This window comes from Chiloscyllium punctatum, chromosome 43 (assembly GCF_047496795.1).
Source record: "Chiloscyllium punctatum isolate Juve2018m chromosome 43, sChiPun1.3, whole genome shotgun sequence".
NCBI classification, from domain to species: Eukaryota; Metazoa; Chordata; class Chondrichthyes; order Orectolobiformes; family Hemiscylliidae; genus Chiloscyllium; species Chiloscyllium punctatum.
The window spans coordinates 63140451-63159744 of record NC_092781.1 but is presented as its reverse complement, the minus strand read 5'-3'; positions in this window follow the sequence as shown (position 1 = coordinate 63159744).

The following is a 19294-nucleotide window of genomic DNA, read 5'->3' as shown; positions in this document are numbered from 1 at the left end:
CCTTGTAGTTCTGCAGGTCACATAATTCTCTGAATCATTTCCCAGACTTGGAACACTTGAGTGGTCTCTCCCCAATGTGAACTTGCTCACATTTCTGCAGGTGTGATGACTGAGTGAATGCCTTTCCACAATCAGAGGAGCTGCATGGCCTCACCCAGTTGTGAACTCACTGCTCTGCACACAGTCAGGATGACTAAGAAGATCCCTTCCACGCTCCGAATATGTGGATGGGTGCTCAACAGTATGAGCTCATTGGTGTCTCAACAGGGTGAAATATTCCTGAATTTATTCCCACATTCAGAACACGTGAACACCTTCTCTCCGGTGCCAGCATGGTGACATTTCTGGTGTGGAGAAGAATCAGGGAATTCTTTCACACAACCAGAAAAGAACAATAACCTGCCCCTGGTGTAACTATATCGATGAAATTCCAGTTTTGACAGGGAATGGAAACCGTTCCCACAGTCCTCACATTTCAAGGATCCCCATGATGTGGGGATCATTGTGTCTCAATAGGTTCAACAAACATTTAAAGCCGCATCCACATGGAACACGGAAATAGTGCAATGGGCTAGGCCAGACAACTCAAATCATTGTCAAGCAGGCAGCCCAGACCATAAATGTTACGGTTTGCTTCGGTAAATGTACAGTACAAATTACTGTTAGCGAGGTTGAATGCCAGGTTTAAAACACACCAAAAATCTATATGCAAAATTACACAACGAAACAAAAAGAGCACAATAAAGAACACTGACAGATCTCAGTCTATCCAAAATAGACTAATGCATGCTGTTCTGAATATACACAACCGGCCTAATAAGCAAACACCTTTTAAAACGCAGGACAGAAAAACAGGTCGGATACTTACAGGTTGCAGTTAGATGGGCAGAGGAAAGAGTTGTCACACAGCTCACTGTTTATAGAGTCATAGAGATGTACAGCACGGAAAAGACCCTACGGTCCAACCCGTCCATGCCGACCAGATATCCCAACGCAATCTATTCCCACCTGCCAGCACCCGGCCCATATCCCTCCCCACCCTTCCTATTCATATACCCATCCAAATGCCTCTTAAATGTTGCAATTGTACTAGCCTCCACCATATCCTCTGGCAGCTCATTCCGTACACATACCACCCTCTACGTGAATACGTTGCCCCTTAGGTCTCTTTTATATATTTCCCCTCTCACCCTAAACCTATGCCCTCTTGTTCTGGGCTCCCCAACCCCAGGGACAAGACTTTGTCTATTTATCCCATTCATGCCCCTCATAATTTTGTAAACCTCGATAAGACCAGCCCTCAGCCTCCGATCCTCCAGGGAAAACACCCCCAGCCTGTTCAGCCTCTCCCTGTCGCTCAGATCCTCCAAACCTGGCAACATGCTTCTAAATCTTTTTCTGAACCCTTTCAAGTTTCACAACATTTTTCCAAACAAGTTCTGGACTGAATTAAACCGCTCAGTTAGAGATCTGACAACTCCACTTTCACTCCATAGATCATTTCTACAACATGAACACTTTGAACTGATACGTCAACTGTCTACATATAATCAAAACGACTCCCAAAATCACTCTTGGCTGGTTTATAAACAATCTGAAAAAGGAGACGGAGTATCGTTCAGATAATGAACAGCTTTTAGAAGAAAAATAAGGACTAGCTTTGTGAAAAATAGTGTCATAGCATTATTGATTTTGCCACTGTCAGTTCACTGGAAGACTCTTACTTGCTGGTGGGAAATATGGTCTCAGTGTTTTTTTCAATCTCATCGATGTTTGAAAACATTGAAGCTAAGAGAGCAAATGGACATTTTTCAATGCATTTCATCATGTCTCATTTAAATTCGTCATTATACACGTATGATTTTGAGGTTTCTCTGTGCAAATCTTCGCCTTCAAGTAAAAAGTTAAAGTAATTATAAAAGGAATAAGAATTGATTATAAATACAGAGCAGAAATCTATTTACTCTGGAATATCTATTTCCTCTCCCACTCAAAACTGTATCTATGTATCCCATTCCTTTTCCAAACATTCTTACTCTGCTGCCTCGAACGTCCATCCTCCCCATGCACTGAAATGTCCTGTTAAACAGACCCATGCTCACAATTTCCGGCAATGGGTATTTTTTACAGACTTCTCGGGATCACTTCCATTCTCTTCTCTTGCTGCAAGACAATAACTTCAGAGAAGAATGAAAAGAAAGGAAGGTTCAAGCAAGCAGTTCGCACATACTTCCAGGAGAGAAGAGAATCGTTTTGTTTGGTATAGGTTTGCTGTCTTTATTTCCCCATTCCTCCAATCGTAGGATTGCGATCATTTGGGGTTGGAACTTTGAACCCACCAACTGAAACCAATTAAAAAAGAGGGTGCCTTCGATCTGCAGCCAATTGCATTTTGAACTGTGTTCCAAACCAGCCATTGCAATGCGCGATCAACATTTATTTCCCATCCCTAATTGCCTAGAGAGCAGTTAAGATTCAACTTCATTGTTGTGGGTCTGGAGTCAATTCTTGGATAGACCGAGTGCGGACAGCAATGTCCTCCCTTTGAGGACATTAGTGAACCAGATGGTTAGTTTCTGACAATCCGCAATGTGTTCATGGCCATGAGAACTCTTCTATCTACATTGTTATTGGATTCAAATTCCATCGTTTACTGCGGTGGGATTCAACACTGAGACTCTCTCGATCTCTGGAATAACATTACAGCGATAACGCCACGATGTAAAGCCTCCCATTGTGTGAGTTGGAATTCTCATGACACGACTGGTGCCTTGTTTCTTGGAAGTGAGATGAAAAGTGTGAGTTGGTGCATAATGGGAACAGGATTAGCATAAAGGGCATGTGAACCTTGATTGCATTTTGCTGACATGCTCTGTTAGGTAAGTAAATTTCTGATAAAAAGAATATAGATTCAGGAAATTGTGAGGATGTGATGATTAAGTGGTAACAGATTTAAACTATAGATAAGGTCAAATCCACTGGACAGAACTAAATTGCTTGGATAGAGAGATGACCACTTAGATAGAGAGCCACTCCACTTTCATTCCATAGGTCACTTCTGAATGATGACCACTTTGGCTGGTATTTCAACTGTTTACATATAAACAAAACACCGCTCAAAATCATTCTCATTTTTGTACCAAATCAGTTTGATCAGAGCCCGGCCTGGTTTATTAACACTCTGAAAAAAATCAATGACAGTGTATCGCTGAGCTAAGGGTTTTTTTTAAAGAAAGAAAATGACTACATTTGTGTCAACAGTGTGTCAAATGGTTATTGTTTTTACCACAGCCAGTTCTCTGGAAGACTCAGAATTGTGAGCGGAGAGTTTGCATTAGTGCTTTTCCAGTCTAACCAATATTTAAAACTTTAATGCAGACAGAACAAATGGACATTTTTTCAATATATGTCATCCATGTCAGTTAATTTCATTATCCACACATGATTTTGAGCTTTCTATGTGAACATCTTCACCACCTTGTATCCTGTAAAATCAATTATGAAAGGAATAAGTAATGATTATAAATACAGAGCACAATTCTAGTTTCTCTAAAATATCTATTTCCTCTCCCCCTCAAAACTGTAACCATGCAAACCACCCTCTCTGCTAACATTCCTACTCAGCAACCTCTAATATACAACCTCCCCATGCTTCAGAAAGTACTGGAAATTTGACACCTCACCATTTGACCAAAAAAGAGGGTGCCTTTGTCTCCAGCCAATCGCATTATGAAGTGTGTTCCAACCAATCAACGTCAATGCTCGATCAGCATTTATTATCTAATGTCATAATTTCCCTGAGGGCAGTTAGGATTCAACAACATTGCTGGGTCTGGAGTTACTTCTTGGATATACCGGGTCAGGACGGCAACTTCATTCCCTGAAGGACATTCGTGAACCAGGTGGGTAGTTTCTAACAATCCGCAATGTTTTCATTGCCATGAGAACTTTTCATTCCAGATTTTTTATTTAATTCAAACTCCACCAATTTTCCGGTCTGGGATTCAACCCTGGGACACAGAATATTACCTGGGTCTCTGGGCTAACACTCCAGAGATAATAACACGAAGCTTTGCCTTTTAATGTGGGAGTTAGACTCTTCGTGACACCATTGGTACCCTGCTTCTTGGAAGTAAGGTGAAAGTTGCGTGGTGGACGGTGGTTGGAACACCATCACTACAAAGGACATGTGGGCATTAATTGGATTTCACAGTCTCTCATCGGTAGAGACCCTGGTTCAATTCCCGCCTCAGGCAAGTGTCTTTATGGAGTTTGCATATTCTAATGGTGTCTGCGTGGGGTACCTCTGAGTTCTCCTGTGCAGGTTACGTGAATTGGCTACGCTAAATTGCCGGTAGTGTTACGTGAAGGGATATGTGTCTGCGTGGGTTGCTCTTTGAAGGGTCGGTGTGGACTTGTTCGACCTATTTTCTCACTGTAAGTAATCTAATATACTCGTTTAGGTAAGTAGATTTCTGGTGAAATGAATATTGATTCAGTCAATTGTGCGAGGGCGGTGAATAATGGGTAGCAGATTTAAACCAGAGATGAATGGAAATCTACTGTCTTGAAGCAGATGAATCTGTAGGATTCAAAACACAGTCTCTATGATTCTATCCGCAATGTGGATGCCAGGACACTGAGTACATTTTCTTTAGATTACTTACAGTGTGGAAACAGGCCCTTCGGCCCCACAAGTCCAGAGTGACCCGTCGAAGCACAACCCAAATAGACCCATTCCTCCACACTTAACATTACGGGCGATTTAGCATGGCCAGTTCACCTAACCTGCACATTTTTTCGACTGTGGGAGGAAACCAGAGCACCCGGATGAAACCCATGCAGACACAGGGAGAATGTGCAAACTGCACACAGAGAGTCGCCTGAGGCAGGAATTGAACCTGGGTCCTTGGCTCTGTGAGGCAGCAGTGCTAACCAGACAGCACCATAATGGTAATAATTATATTTCCGCTGAAAACAATTAGTTTACGAAACTAAATGTTTCGTAAGGCATAGGAACATGAGTAGGCCCATTGAGACCACTCCGGCATTCAATACGATAATGGCTGATCTTTTTGGGGGCTCAGCTTCAGCTACCTCCCTTTTGACCAGAACCAGTGAGTCGTTTTCTGTTCAATAATTTATCTATATTTACTTTAAAAACCTTAAATGAGATAGCCTCAACTGCTCCTTTGGGCATAGGATTCCACATTTTTCGTGAAGATGTTTCTTCTCAAATCAGTCTCGATCCGTTCTGGCTAATGTTAAAGCTATGCCCCTTGTTTAAGTTTCACATATCAGTGGAAGCAACCTCCCTGCTTCCACATTGTTTATTCCCTTCAGAAGTGTTTGAGTTTCTTTAATATCCTCCCATTCTTCTAAATTCCAATGAGTGTAGTTGCAATCTACGCAGTGTGTACTCCTAAACCAAACCTCTCAATTCTGCAATTAACCTACTGAACCTCATCGTGCACCCGTCTAGTGTCAGTGCATCCTTTCTCAAGCAAGGATACGAAAACCTACATAACTGCAACTTAACTTCCCGACTTCTAAACTCCATCGTTCTCGGAATGAAAGACAATATTCCATTTACCTTCTAAGATACCTTCTGCCCCTGCATATTAACCATTTGTGAATCATGCACAAGGACACCCAGCTCCCTCTGCACAGCAGTTTGCTGCAATTTTTCACCATTTAAAAATAGTTCATTTCGCTGTTATTTCTTTCAAAATTGATTATATCAAATGTACCAAAATTAACCACAATCTGCCAGACCTTGCTCACTCACTTATCTTATCTGTATCCCTCTGCAGACGTACAGTGTACTCTGCCATACTAGGGTAATCTATGATCTTTGATAAATTATACTTGGTCCCCAACGCTAATCATCCATATAAGGTGGAGACAATTGTGGTCCTAGAACTGATTCCTGATGCACGTCACTAGTCACTAATCGTCAACCAGAAACACAGTCATTTTCCCCAAACCTTTGCTTCCTGTTAGTTAACCAATCCTCTCCAAGGTAATACATTTAAGAAAATGCCAGGCACCTTTATCTTACGCAGCAGCCTTTTGTGCGGCACCTTGTCAAATGTCTTCTCGAAATATAGAAACACACCATCCACTGGTTCACCGTTCTCCACCACATTAATCACCCTCTTCAAGAATACTTGTAAATTAGTTAAAAATCTTTCATGAACCAATGCTGTGTGTGCTCAATGGTAAAAATTCTATTCAGTTGTCTTCACATTTCTTCCTTGATGATAGAGTCAAGAATTTCTGCCAATACAGAAGTTAAGCTTACAGGACGAATGTGGTAGTCTTTTGTCTATCTCTTTTTTTGACAAAGTTGCATCACATTTGCTCTTTCCAATCTGCTGTAATGTCCAAGAATCCAGCAAATATTTATAAATTACCACAAGTGCTTTTCCTATTTCCTCCGACATCTCTTTTTGTAACCTGGAATGTATTCCTTTAGGGTCAGGAGACCTTTCGCCCATTACTTTTTGCAAAATTACCCCTTGTGATAATGAACGTTTGTCAGTCCTTGCTGGCTTCATTGTAATCATTATTGGCATGTTATTTGTGCCTACCACTACAGACAGGCACTGAATACCTGTAGCATGCCTTGGTCATTTCAACATCTCAAATTGATAAATTTTGCCTGAACACATGTTGTCCAGCTATCGTGGTGATCGCAATTACATTTTCAATGTCAGTATTCAAATGAATGCATTTTAGCTCTAACATTCCCGAAGTGTGGACATCTGTACTGTCACATATTCTGAGTGAGCAAATGATCAATCAATCAAATAGAGTTAGCGTTCCAATGAATTTAAATAGAAATAATCTATTTAAGTTTTCACTGAAATGTATGGCTTTCAGCTAATTACTAGCAATATAACAATGGCGTGAATTCACTGTGCATTTTGTATATTATATAAATAAGTTCTGTTTAAATTGTACTGAATAATAATTTGAAATTGTACAATTATTAGAAAAAGTGTTATTTATCGTGCAATGTGATGATGAAAAAAGACGATTAATATATGTTGAAATGAGTAAGAAGTCAGATCTTTTCAAAGAGTTCTGTCCCAAAAATAATAGAATATATGGCTCGATCATTGACGTGCAAAATTTAACATATTCGTGTTCTAATAATGCTTTGACTTGGTAAAGAAACTGACCTAGTAATACCTGCATTTGAAATGGTCATGCTACATCGAATAAGACCACGCATTTGACAACATTTAAATCTGTAAATAATCAACCATTGCTTTTATTAACATCTGTACATAATAGAGTACAGAATTTTAAATTACAGAAGGGTGCCGTAGGATACAGTCAATGGATCGGCTCCTGAAGCATCTACCTAGTTCATCCCATTTGCCTGCACCATCGTCGTAGACCTTAAATTCATAACTTACAAAGAGATATTCAGCTCTGTTTTAAATGCACATCCACAACTTTGACAGGCAGGGCATTCTAAATCATAACAATTGTCTGGACAAGGAAGTTTGCCCACACCTCAATTCTAGATTTTTCGCAGACATCATTTAAATTGGGTCTCTTGTTCCTGTGGTGCCGACGATGGACACAGAATATCCTTCGTTTTCACTGTAATTCTTTCCCTAATATTGAGAAGCTGAATAAGTCCACGGCTGAAACTTTGCTGCTCCAGTATAAAAACAACAATTTCTCTCATCCTTCCTTTTTCTAATGTGTGTGTGTGTGTTTGAGTGTGTGTATGAATGTGTGCGTGTGTGTGTGCACGACCGAATGTGTATGTGTGTGAGAGAGACTGAGAGAGGTCCTCTGTCAATGGACTGAAATGAAAGAAGAGAGAGAATTGTCACAAGACATAATTACATTGCAATATGTCGAAGAAAACATACAGCATTTTCCAAGTAGTCGGATGTCAAACAGATGTAAAAAAATCTTCACTTGGTGGATTATGGAAGTGAACACAGTGATGCTCACGGAATGAACTAACGTAATGTGACATTTACTGTGATCATTGAATGAACACATAGTCGATATTTCCTGAGAATTTCACGTCAGCTTTTTCTTTCATCTTGCAAATGCAACGATTTTGATCAATGAAAACCAGGAGTCGCTCAGTAGGTCTGGCAGTGTCTTTGGTAAGAGAGTAGAATCAAAATTTCTTCAGAAGTCAGGTTCCTGGTTCACGGGTCAAGTGTGTCTCTGAGCTTGCTCACAGGAAATACTGAAGGAGGGAGTGTTGAAAGACACAGGTCGTGGTTCGCACAGGTACCAATGACAAAAGCCGGAAGAGTGACAAGTTCCCTCAAGGAGAGTTCAGGGAGTTGAGCCTGAGTTAAAAAGCAGGATCACCTGGTCTGTAAAATCAGGATTACTTCCCGTTCCACGTGAACGTGAGCAAAAATTAAGACAAAACAACGTAACACATGACTGAAGAGCTGGTGCAGAGTAGAGGTTTGCAGAATTTTGGATCTTTGGGATCTCCTCCAGGACAGGTGGAACCTGTAGAGAAAGGATAGGTTGCATCTTAAATGGAGCACCACCAACATGCATCTTGGGAGGTTTGCTTGTACAATCCAGATGGCCTTATGCCCGAAACGTCGATTCTCTTGCTCCTTTGATTTTGCATGACCTGCTGCGCTTCTCCAGCAACACATTTTTCAGCTCTGATCTCCAGCATCCTGCAGTCCTCACTTTCTCCCAATTCAGATGGATTTCAACTGCTGAGTCAGGAGGATGGAAACCAAAGCACCAGGTCAGAAACTGAGCAGGAAGTCGAAGTTAATCGGATAAATAGGCACGGCTCGTATAATGACAATGGTAGGGAAAGGAATTATATATGTCCAAAATGTGAATTGAAAGATGAGGTAAATGGTAGAGATTAGGCTCAGCATTATTATGGATTAATACAGAAGTGTAGAGAGTGTAGACAAAGTAATACACAATAAAGTATTAAAGGGGAAAGATAAATCAATGGAACTTACTTATAAACATTGGCTCCAAATGAACAAAGTGTTTGGAATAAAGTTGATCAATTGTTAGCACACACAGAGACAAACGGGGAACAACATGGTGTGCGTTACTGAGACTGGTTACAGGAACATCCGGATAGGAGATTCATGGAATAGAATATAACCGAATCTCTACAATGTGGCAATATGCCATTTGTTCCAAGAAGGCAACCCCGACCCTTCGAACATTAACCGACCCAAACCATTCCCCTACCCTATTATCCTGCATTTACTTGTATTGGATTCTGAGGTGTGTTCCAAAAAGGTAGATAAGAAAGAGTAGGAGGTGGAGTTATTATAATGGTTAAGGATGATATCAAAGTTTTATTAAGAAATTGTATTGGCACGAAGGATCAAAATTATGAATCAGTCTGTGTGGAAATAAAAAGCAAAGGAAGAACCCCTTCAAACAACTAATTTACCCCTTCATCAAAACCCTCATTCGATTGTTGGTACGGGTCCTCACACTCAGCAACCTCTTTTTCGAAAATCTCACTTCCTTCAGACCAAAGGAGTAGCCATGTGCATGGGCATGTGCCCCAGCTGTGACTGCCTCTTCATCGGATATGTTGATCATTCTCGCTACTTTTTCTCTGCTACATCGATTAATGTACTGGCGCCACTTTGTGCTTCCACAACCAGGATGAAAGGATTGGCAACTTCACTTGCCCCTTTCTCTCAGCCTCCTCCCTCCCCTTCCTCGACCGCGACATCTCCATCTCCGAAAATCGACTCAACAGAGCGATACAGTTCAAACCCACGAACTGTCACACTTACCTTGACTACACCTACACCGAACTTCCCACACCTCAGCAAAAAAAGCGATCCTTTCTTCGCAACTTCATCTCTTCTGCCATATCAGCTCCCAATAGGAGCAATTCCACACACCAGATTGCTCTCCTTCATGGACCGTAATTTCCCGTCCCACGTGATCACCAATTCCCTCCCGGTCATGTCCTCTACTTGCTGCATTCCGCCTTTGAACTGCATTCCTCCAACCGCAACAAGCATGGAAACCCGTTGTCCCCAACTGCAACCCACAATAATCCTCAGATACAGCATATTAACTTCTGCCACTTCGACGACAGAAAATCAGACCTCACCACCACAGACATATTTCCTTTCCCACCACTACCAGCATTCCACAGAGAACATTCCATCCTCGACACTCTCGTTCGGTCTACGTTCCCATCAACCGACCCTCCACATCCAGCATATTGCTATTCCACAACAAGAGGTGTAAACATGCGCACACACCTCGCCCCTCAACTACATCCAAGGCCCCAAAAGATCCTTATACCTCCGGCAGAGATTTTTCTGCACATCCACCCATCTTATCTACTGTGCCCATTGCTCTAGATGCGGCCTCCTCAATATTGGGGAGACAGGAAGCCAATTCAGGGAGCGTTTCAGGAAACACTTCTGGGACACACGCACCAATCAATCCCACCACCCTGTGGCCGACCACATCAACTCCACTTCTCACTCCACCAAGGACATGCAATTCCTGGATCTCCTCCACCGACAAAACCAAGTAATCTGACGACAGGAAAAAAATGCCTCATCATCCGCCTTGCAACCCTCCAAACACAAGGCATCAACGTCGACGTCACCAGTTTGCTTAGCTCCCCTATCCCACCTCATACCAGATCTAACCATCAAATTCGGAACGGCCGTCTTAAACTGCCATATCTTTCCATTTTCATTCCCATGTATCCGCTTCATCTTCTAAAACGACCATTCACAATTAACCCCAACGTGCAGCCACCTATCATCTTCCCACCCACCTTCTGCAAGCCCCAACCCCACATTCCAATTATCTGTCAGCCCCAACCCATATTGATAATGTAGGGCTTACTCCTGCAACGTCGACTGGCCTGTTCCTCGATCGTGTCAGACATGCTGTGCTTATACAAACGCCACACTTTCCGAATGTCGGCCAGACAAGAATAGCACGGGAGATTTGCTTTCTGCAAGTTCATTGTTGAAGCAAATTGATTTTTCCAATCCACATTGGCTTCAGTGTCACTATTTCTGACACGAGATTTGATATCGTTACCTTTATCAATTTTGTTTTTAAATTTCCAACAGCTGTCAGAGCAATATTGTGTTGGACGATAACCTGGTGTTGTGTGATTGTTTTTTAACTTTGTATATCCTACTCCAACACTGGCATCTCCAAATCGTATCAGCCACGGTTGACATGTCCCTCACGGATTATGTCTCTTCTTCCTTGGGTTTAATTTCAACTGTGCCTAAGAATTATCTCCAGAAAGGCCTTTCTTTGCTGATTCACTCTCTTCTTTGCTTGGTTCCCCTTCCAGGTAATATTGTACAATTCCTCTTCCCTGTCTTTACAGTGATGTCTCTCAATTGTAATCACATTCAAAAGTGAGTGACAGGTCTCAACTGAAAGAGTGAGCTGTGAGATATGGGAAATGGTGAATGGTTGGCGTAGTTATTTACAAACTATAAAGAAAGAACGAGTATGTAGATGAGGACACGTAAAAGTAGTAAAATCTATATGATTGACAGAAGTATACATACTTCCTATTTGTTTTAGTAATTTCCATGTGCTGCAGCACATTGTACAGTATATGTGCAACAGTTTAAAATGTTAAACTTCGGCGTGTAATCCCAGATCTTTCATCTCCAATAATATGACAGGCACTAGCTGTTGACAGAACCCAGAAGACAAAATACATATTTCCCAATTCAACATGAATTAATTGAAGTAAGGAAGGACACCAGAAGGAGAAATTTATAATCCACATCCGGAAAAGAATGAGAAACGAGAGCAGAGAATCCCAGAAAGTGAGTGGCGTGATCAGAAGGGGGAACGTTGTCAGAAGGGGACTCTATGACACCTCAGCTGAAGATCAAATTGCATGCTAATGTTTTAAAAACTGTGGACATCAGATGCATTCTATTTTGTTAAAGATGTCTGCATTGCTAATTCTCAATGTGGTGAGCACATATGGCCAATGTTATCTATCTATACATACACGTATACGAAATACTGTATGTAAATATTTTTCTCCTTACCAATTTCAATTAACCTGTTTTGTTCACATTGTCACTTAATATTCCTTCTTCCAAATGTATTCTGTTTCTGTCTCTGCATTAAATTTAATTCCGTCGATCAAGAAGATATTTTTGATTGCAAGATATCACTTTACTCCTCTCCAGGCGCCACAGCCACCGTCTCCAAATGTGTTATGTTTTTTACCCAATGAAAGATAGATTCTCTCCCTGACCTTTTAATCCTAATATCCAATGCAATTGTAAATGTAACATTTACTTTTGTTCTAAGATCAAAAACATTGAAAAGGTTGAGACATATACACTGTGCAATAAGACGTTTGCAGATTTCGATGAAAACGATTTAAGTGCATTGTATTAAAGGTACAACGTTGCCTTGTTAGAGCAGTGAGAGGAACGTCAACAGAAATGCGGAATTCCTGTAGATATTTCGAGGTCAGTTGTGCCCAGATTTGGGTTTTAGATTTATACTTGTGGTGGTGGAGGAGACTTCAGTGTACTAAAAAGCTCTCGAGTGGCTCTTTGGAATGCAATTGTTCGGTGTGTTGCAGATGGATAACACATTAGAGTCATCGAGCCTGTGAAGTGGAAGCATCAGTTTCAACTTTACTTCCAACATCGTAAGGGTAAGTGGAGCTGGGAAATAAAACCAATAGCAGGCGATGTCAACATCCAAACCAGATCAGGTATTGCTGTTACATTCAAGTGATGCAGTGACGGGGTTAACTGGAGCTATTTGTTCAGTGACTGTGATTGATGTCTGTCTCCATGGATCCTAACTGCGTCACTGGAGGATATTCCTCTGATATTAGCAAGGGACTCCATTCATTGTGTAATCCCATAGTATCTGCAGCAGCAACATCTTTCCCCACACTATTAGAATAAGCAGATTCAAAGTGAGGGAGGGATCCGAATCTAAGAACATTCGACTGGAATATTCCTGCAATGGATCAGAATCTAACCACAATCGACTGGAATATGACAAAAATGGATCAGTATCTCAGAGCAATAGATCAAAATGTTATCACACCAGGCAGGGGCTTATTTTATGGTCTTCACTGGCTTTCTCAGGATTGGATATCTTTGATTTGGCGGATGCAATGTGTTCTGATGATTATTCAAGCAGGTTACTATCCCATCCTCGCTCTTGTTGGTGTTCCCGGTAAGTCTGTCTTCCTCCACTTCTTTGTTATGTGAACCCTTTAGAATTCCATCGCTATATCTGTTACATTGATTTGGCAAAGTTGTAAACTGTTGCCTTCACTGTGAATTACAAACTCCAAACTGATTTTCTTACAATTCACTTACTAATATTTGAGGAGAAAGACATATTTCCTCATTTTGCCTTGAGCTGATTTATGTCAGAATATTCCCTCTAGAATGAAATCTGTTCACTTCCACCTCCATAATAGGCCCAGTCTTCGCTACTGCCTTGGTGCTGTTTCTGAATAAACTGTCATCTGCTCCTTTGCGCTTGCAGTTCTCTTCTGGCCACTTGTCCAGCTACAAATATTTTTGATCGCAAACGTATTCGTGTCTCGAACTCGAGTTATTCCATGTGCAAAGTGTGAACGTAGCTTGATTCTAAGACGAGGCAGTCACAGCTGTGTAACACCTCTTCCACCATAACCTGTAACTCCACCATAGGTAGAGGACTGTGACCATGAAACGACATTTCCATTGAACCGTTTTCATTCTGGAACTTTCTGATCATGAGTGGGTGTAATGTCCATTATCTCCTAATTGCAGTATTTAGATAGTCCATAGAGTCCATCTCTGCTCCACAGAGGAAGATACAGAAATTCTTCCAGAATTACTGTGGGCAGAGTGATTGGCAAAAGTGTGAAACTGTGTGTGGTGAGCCTTATTAAGGGTAACTACTTAAAAGTTAATTGACTGAAGTTTGGTAAGTTGCTACAGTACTTAAGTTCCATCCCAGAGTTTTCCCGAGCTGGCAGTAGAGCTAGTGAACGTGTTGCTGAGTCGTAGTGCACGGAAACAGACCTTTTTTTCCAAACAGGTCCATGATTACCATAAATACAAACTAACCTTGTCCCACCTGCCTGCGCTTGGCCAGTATCCCTCAAAATGGCCCTTATTTCAGTCTCTATCCAAATGTCTTTTAAACATTATAACTACAGGAAAGAATTATAGATTATCCTTCAAAAATCTTTCGATTCAGAAAATTCTGATTCCTGCAGACTGGAAAGCAGTTACTGTGAGCCTAAATATTTAAAGAGGGATTGGGAGGGAAGACAAAAAAAATAAGCAATGAGAAAGATTGACATCAGTTATGAGGAAGCTATTAGATTCTATCTTAAGGAATGTGATAACTGAACACTCCTGAAATAATGATCTGACTTCGCAGAGTCAGCTTATATTCAGGAAAGGATGATCATTTTTGATAAACCTGTGGTGTTTCTGTAAGTTGAGGCATGCTCAAACGAGAAACAGTGGGAGTGTTGTATTTGATTTTACAGAAGACGTTTAACATGTTTTCTGACAGGTGAGCGAAAGAAGGTGAAAGCAGTTGGTAAGGGATGGATAAAGTAAATTGTTTGAGAATTGTTCAGTTCAGAAAATCTAAAGAGCAGCACCCTTTTCTGGACTGAAGGCCGTTATCATGGGACATCACGTGTCAGTGTTTGGGCAGCAGCAAAGTGCAGGGCAGACGAATGATTTGGATTTGCGCAAAAATAGTATCCATCTTATTTTGTATTGATTAAAAGCGATGAGTTTGCGAAATTTCGTTGACCAAAATGACCTGCATGGTGTATCTTACCATGAGTCAGCAAAATAATATATGCTCAGCTAGAAGAAATGGGGACATTAAATGGTATGTTGCGCTTCATTGTAAGGTGATTCACATAAAGCCTTATCACTGCAATTGCAGAGTCTTAATGAGAGTTTTCGTCCCCGTTATAATGAATGATCTCCTTACTACAGACACAAACGATGGTGCCATGAGGAGAGAATAATTAATCTGTTGCACTGTGTGAGAAGAAGAGATCATTACATTGAAACTTGAGGACTGGTGGCGATCACTTATATTCAAAAGAGGGATCGATAGGGTGAGAAATTCCATAGTTTACCCAGGATTTAATGATTTAATTTATTGTCACGTGTACCTAAGAGCAGGGAAACTCATTGTTCCTGATCGGTACATTCAGATCATGGAAGCGAAGGGTATATGGTGAAAAAAACCAGGACAGAGCAAGGCATACAGATTACATCGCATACGAAGTACACAGGACAAGCTCAACATGAACAAGATCAGTATGATTTGAAGTTAGAGAGTCCATTCATCCATGTAATTGGGCATTCATAATAGTATATGTGCCTCTGCTGATGGTCGATTGAGAAAGAGGTACAGGTACTGAATGTACTCGCTCCACATTATTGCGCAGTCTGTGTGCTACACTGTACTGAAAATCATATGGTATTCAATTCCGACAATAGTCACAATACCTTCCTTCTGAATTAGTTAGCAATTCCCACCAACTTCTGAACTCCATAGCGAAAACGGATCTGCTTTCTCAGAGGTGGAATATGCCTCCTTGAGACTTCACGCAAAACATTTATCTTCCCTCCATACTGCTGGAAAACCGCGTTAAAGTATCACACGTGCCCCACATGAAAGAAAAACACGGCGAACAACATGAGGCATTGTGTCTGTGCAGCCTCTGCTCCACCTGTTTGTCCCGTCAGAAAACCACTTATCTCATTGCGTCCCTGTACAAAGTTTCGAGGTGCTGAATGGCCTCCTTCTGCTCCTGTGTAAGTACTTCATGATACTGAATGGCTAAGTGAATGATCGGGTTACCCCTGGTTCATGTTTAACAGCTTGATGCGCTTACTAGCACAATGCTACTGAAGCCTTAAGAGGTTATTTTATTCTAGTTTATTTTAAGAAAGAGATTGAGCTCGAAATGCCGAGCTGGCTAAGGACGAGCGTTTAAGCAAGCATCTTGGTAGTCCTTGCGATTATTTCAATACAGCCTGAATGGGTGTGGCCAGCTCTCACAGATGATGATTCCTCGATTTTGGTTTCTGAATTATTGGGGTCTCAGCAGATTTGGAAGCTTCAGTGACTGTCTCCTGGCTGCTACTCTCTTTGAACATTTCTCGATGTTTTTCTCGTCCTGGAGAGGAGAAATGTATGTGAGACTCTGTGATTGACTTTTCCTTTGCCAAAGGGTGCATTTCTGCAAAATTCGTATAGCTGACGAGATGAGTTAATGTACTATTCTACAAAGATGTCCAATAATTAACTTATTCTAAATTCTCTTTAATTTGTTGCATTTTAACTATAATAGTAAATAAGTTATGCTTTGCCCAACATCGAGTACTTTGACCAGTCACATCACCACTGGAACATAGCACTTCATATTTGTCTTTTAACTAAGAAAAATGCAGAGTCTAGGCTACCGGTTTAAAATATTTTGAGTAGGCTTCTGGTCTGGTCAATAACACTGGACTCCATCTCTTTCTGTGCAATATACGCGAGGGACTGGATGGGCTATCCCTATTGTTATTCAACGGTTTCAATAGTCTGAATTCCTCCTTATATTCCTATGAAGCGAGATTGAGGGGCTGAATGAGCTCCTACTTTTTTCCTACTGAATTTAACAGTGCCTAGCAGTCCGACATCATGAATCTTACAGACTGTTCCCATTACTAGCTTGAATGTTAACCAGGACTTACAGCACATGAATACAGTGTTTCAGGAGCTGGTGGGGGGCGGTCACATTGTTCACAACATTTTGTGATCTTCAGTGTGCATTGCTCTGTCTGATCTTATGATTGGGAGCAAGACTTTGATGAAACATCGGATGGCGTTTGCGCTGAGGTAACTGTACTGAGGATTTCCCACAGGGATATATAGGGACTGAGAGGATTCGCAGCCATCAATCATAGACATCTTCGTCTGTGCTTTACATCACTCCAACGTGTGGGACACTTACACTGATTACCATTACGGGCATTTTTTTCTGGTTTCTTGACGCTATCCTTTGTCTTCAACTGCCTTGACATTATGCCCAGATTGCCTCACCTGAAACGTTGTGTTCAACTCTAATGTTCATATCAGTAGGTCAAGGTGCAGAAGCAAGGAGTGCATTCTTTAAACAGTGGGGAGCGAATGTCGGCAATTCTAGATTCCATACAGTTAGAGAGCGAGATCATTGAGAGTATTCTTTTCAAAAAAGAGTAAGATGCGTTTTTTACATACTTGAGATTTGAAGAAGATGAAGAATATGGTATTAAAGAGATATTATTGAACAACCCGTAGTTGTTACTTTCCTGGAAGTTTTGTGAATGAATATTGCAGTCAGGAAGTCCAGAGGATTTTGTGAGCCATCTCTGGGTGAGGTATGGGTGCTAGATTCGCAGTGAATCTGAAAACAACATGACTAACAAATGACGCACAGGTTGTTGAGACAGGGAGGTCTGGAAGAAAGATGAAGGACATCTTTTATACCCAGAATGGGTTTTCGATTTTTATTTTCCAAACCACCCCAAAGTGCGTTTGACAATCTTGAGGGACGTAATGGTCTCCACTGTTACTGTGCACCACGTAATCGGAGTAAGTAGCCTGCTCCTGTTGGGCAGGTTTGAAGGGCTGAATTGAACACAGGAACATAGGACTGTGGAACAGAAGTAGCTCATTAAACATTTTGCGCCTTGTGGAAAAAAAACTCGAAGATCATGGCTGATTGGGTTGTGTTCTCAGTCCCACTTTCCTGACTGAATTTCATTATCCGTGACTCACTTCTCAGTCAAATACTTATCAAACTTAGGTTTAGACCCTTGTAAGCAGACAGGCGTCACAATCTTCTGGGGAAGGGAAATCTCAATCCAAAGACTCCTTCAGAATTTCACCTTATCTCTCAAATAGAATCAAATAATCGTGCAGCACCAAAACAGGCCCTTTCGTCGCACTTGCCGGCGCTAACAGAACCTTCCAGACTGATCTCATCCCAATTGCCAGCATTTGATCCATATCCCTCTAAATGCTTCCTATTAATATGAACATCCAGATGACTGGTAGTGTGGAATTGTTTCAGTCTCCACGACATTTTTCTGGCAGGTCGTTCTGTACATGCATCACAAACTGCGCGACAATGTTGCCCCTAAGTGCCCTTTAAAATCCTTGCCCCCTTACCTTCAACCTATGTCCTCTGGTTTAGGACTTCACTGCCCCGATTAAAACACCTTGGCACTTCACTCTATCCAAGACCATCATGATTGTATTAGACTTAAATAAGGTAACCCTTTTGCCCCAACCTATTCAGCCTCTCCCTTTAGCTCAAACCGTTCAATCACGGCAAAAGATTTATCTTTTATATTAACCCTTTCAACTTTAACAACATCCTTCCTTTCGCAGAACGAACCGAAAAGTTCAAAATAGTCTCAAAATAGCCTCACTTATATGCTGCACATCACCAACATGACCCTCCAACACATATACTCAATGCACTGGCAAAAATGGTGAGAGTGACAATCATGTTCTTGTTCTTCACTAAACTGACAAACGTTTGCAACACTTTCAAGAAACTTTAAGGGAACAATGATCAATTGTATAAATCCACCCTTGACTGACTTTTCCAAATTGCAGAACCGCAAATTTATCGAAATTAAAGCTGATTTGGCACTCCTCACTCTATTGGCAATCTGATCAAGATCACGCCGTCATCTGAGGGAAACTTCTTCGATCTCAACTGCACCATCTATTGTGCTGCCATCTGATATTTTCACGCAAATCATTTGTAAAAGTGTTGAAAAACAGTGGACCTAGCATCGATCCTTTTGGCACACCACTGGTCTCAGGTCTCCAGTCTGAATAGTAACCCTCCAAAACCACCCTCTTTCTTCTAACTTCAAGCCAAGATTATCTTCTGTTGGCAAAGTCATGCTGGATCCCATGTAACTTAACCTTACTCATCTGTCGATATACAGAACATTGTTGAACACCTTGCAGAAATCCATATTAACAATGTATATTGCACTGCCTTCAACAATCTTCTTTGTCACCTCTTAAAGACACGCAATTGTGATGATCAAACACGATTTCCCATACATAAGGCCACGCTGACCCTCCCTAATCATTCCTTGTCTTCTCAAACACACATATATCCTATCCCTCAGAATCCCTTCCATTACCGTATCCAACACTGGCGTCTGGTTCATTGGTCCACAGTGCCCGGCATTTCAGGCCACTGTTTTCTTTTGTAGTTCTG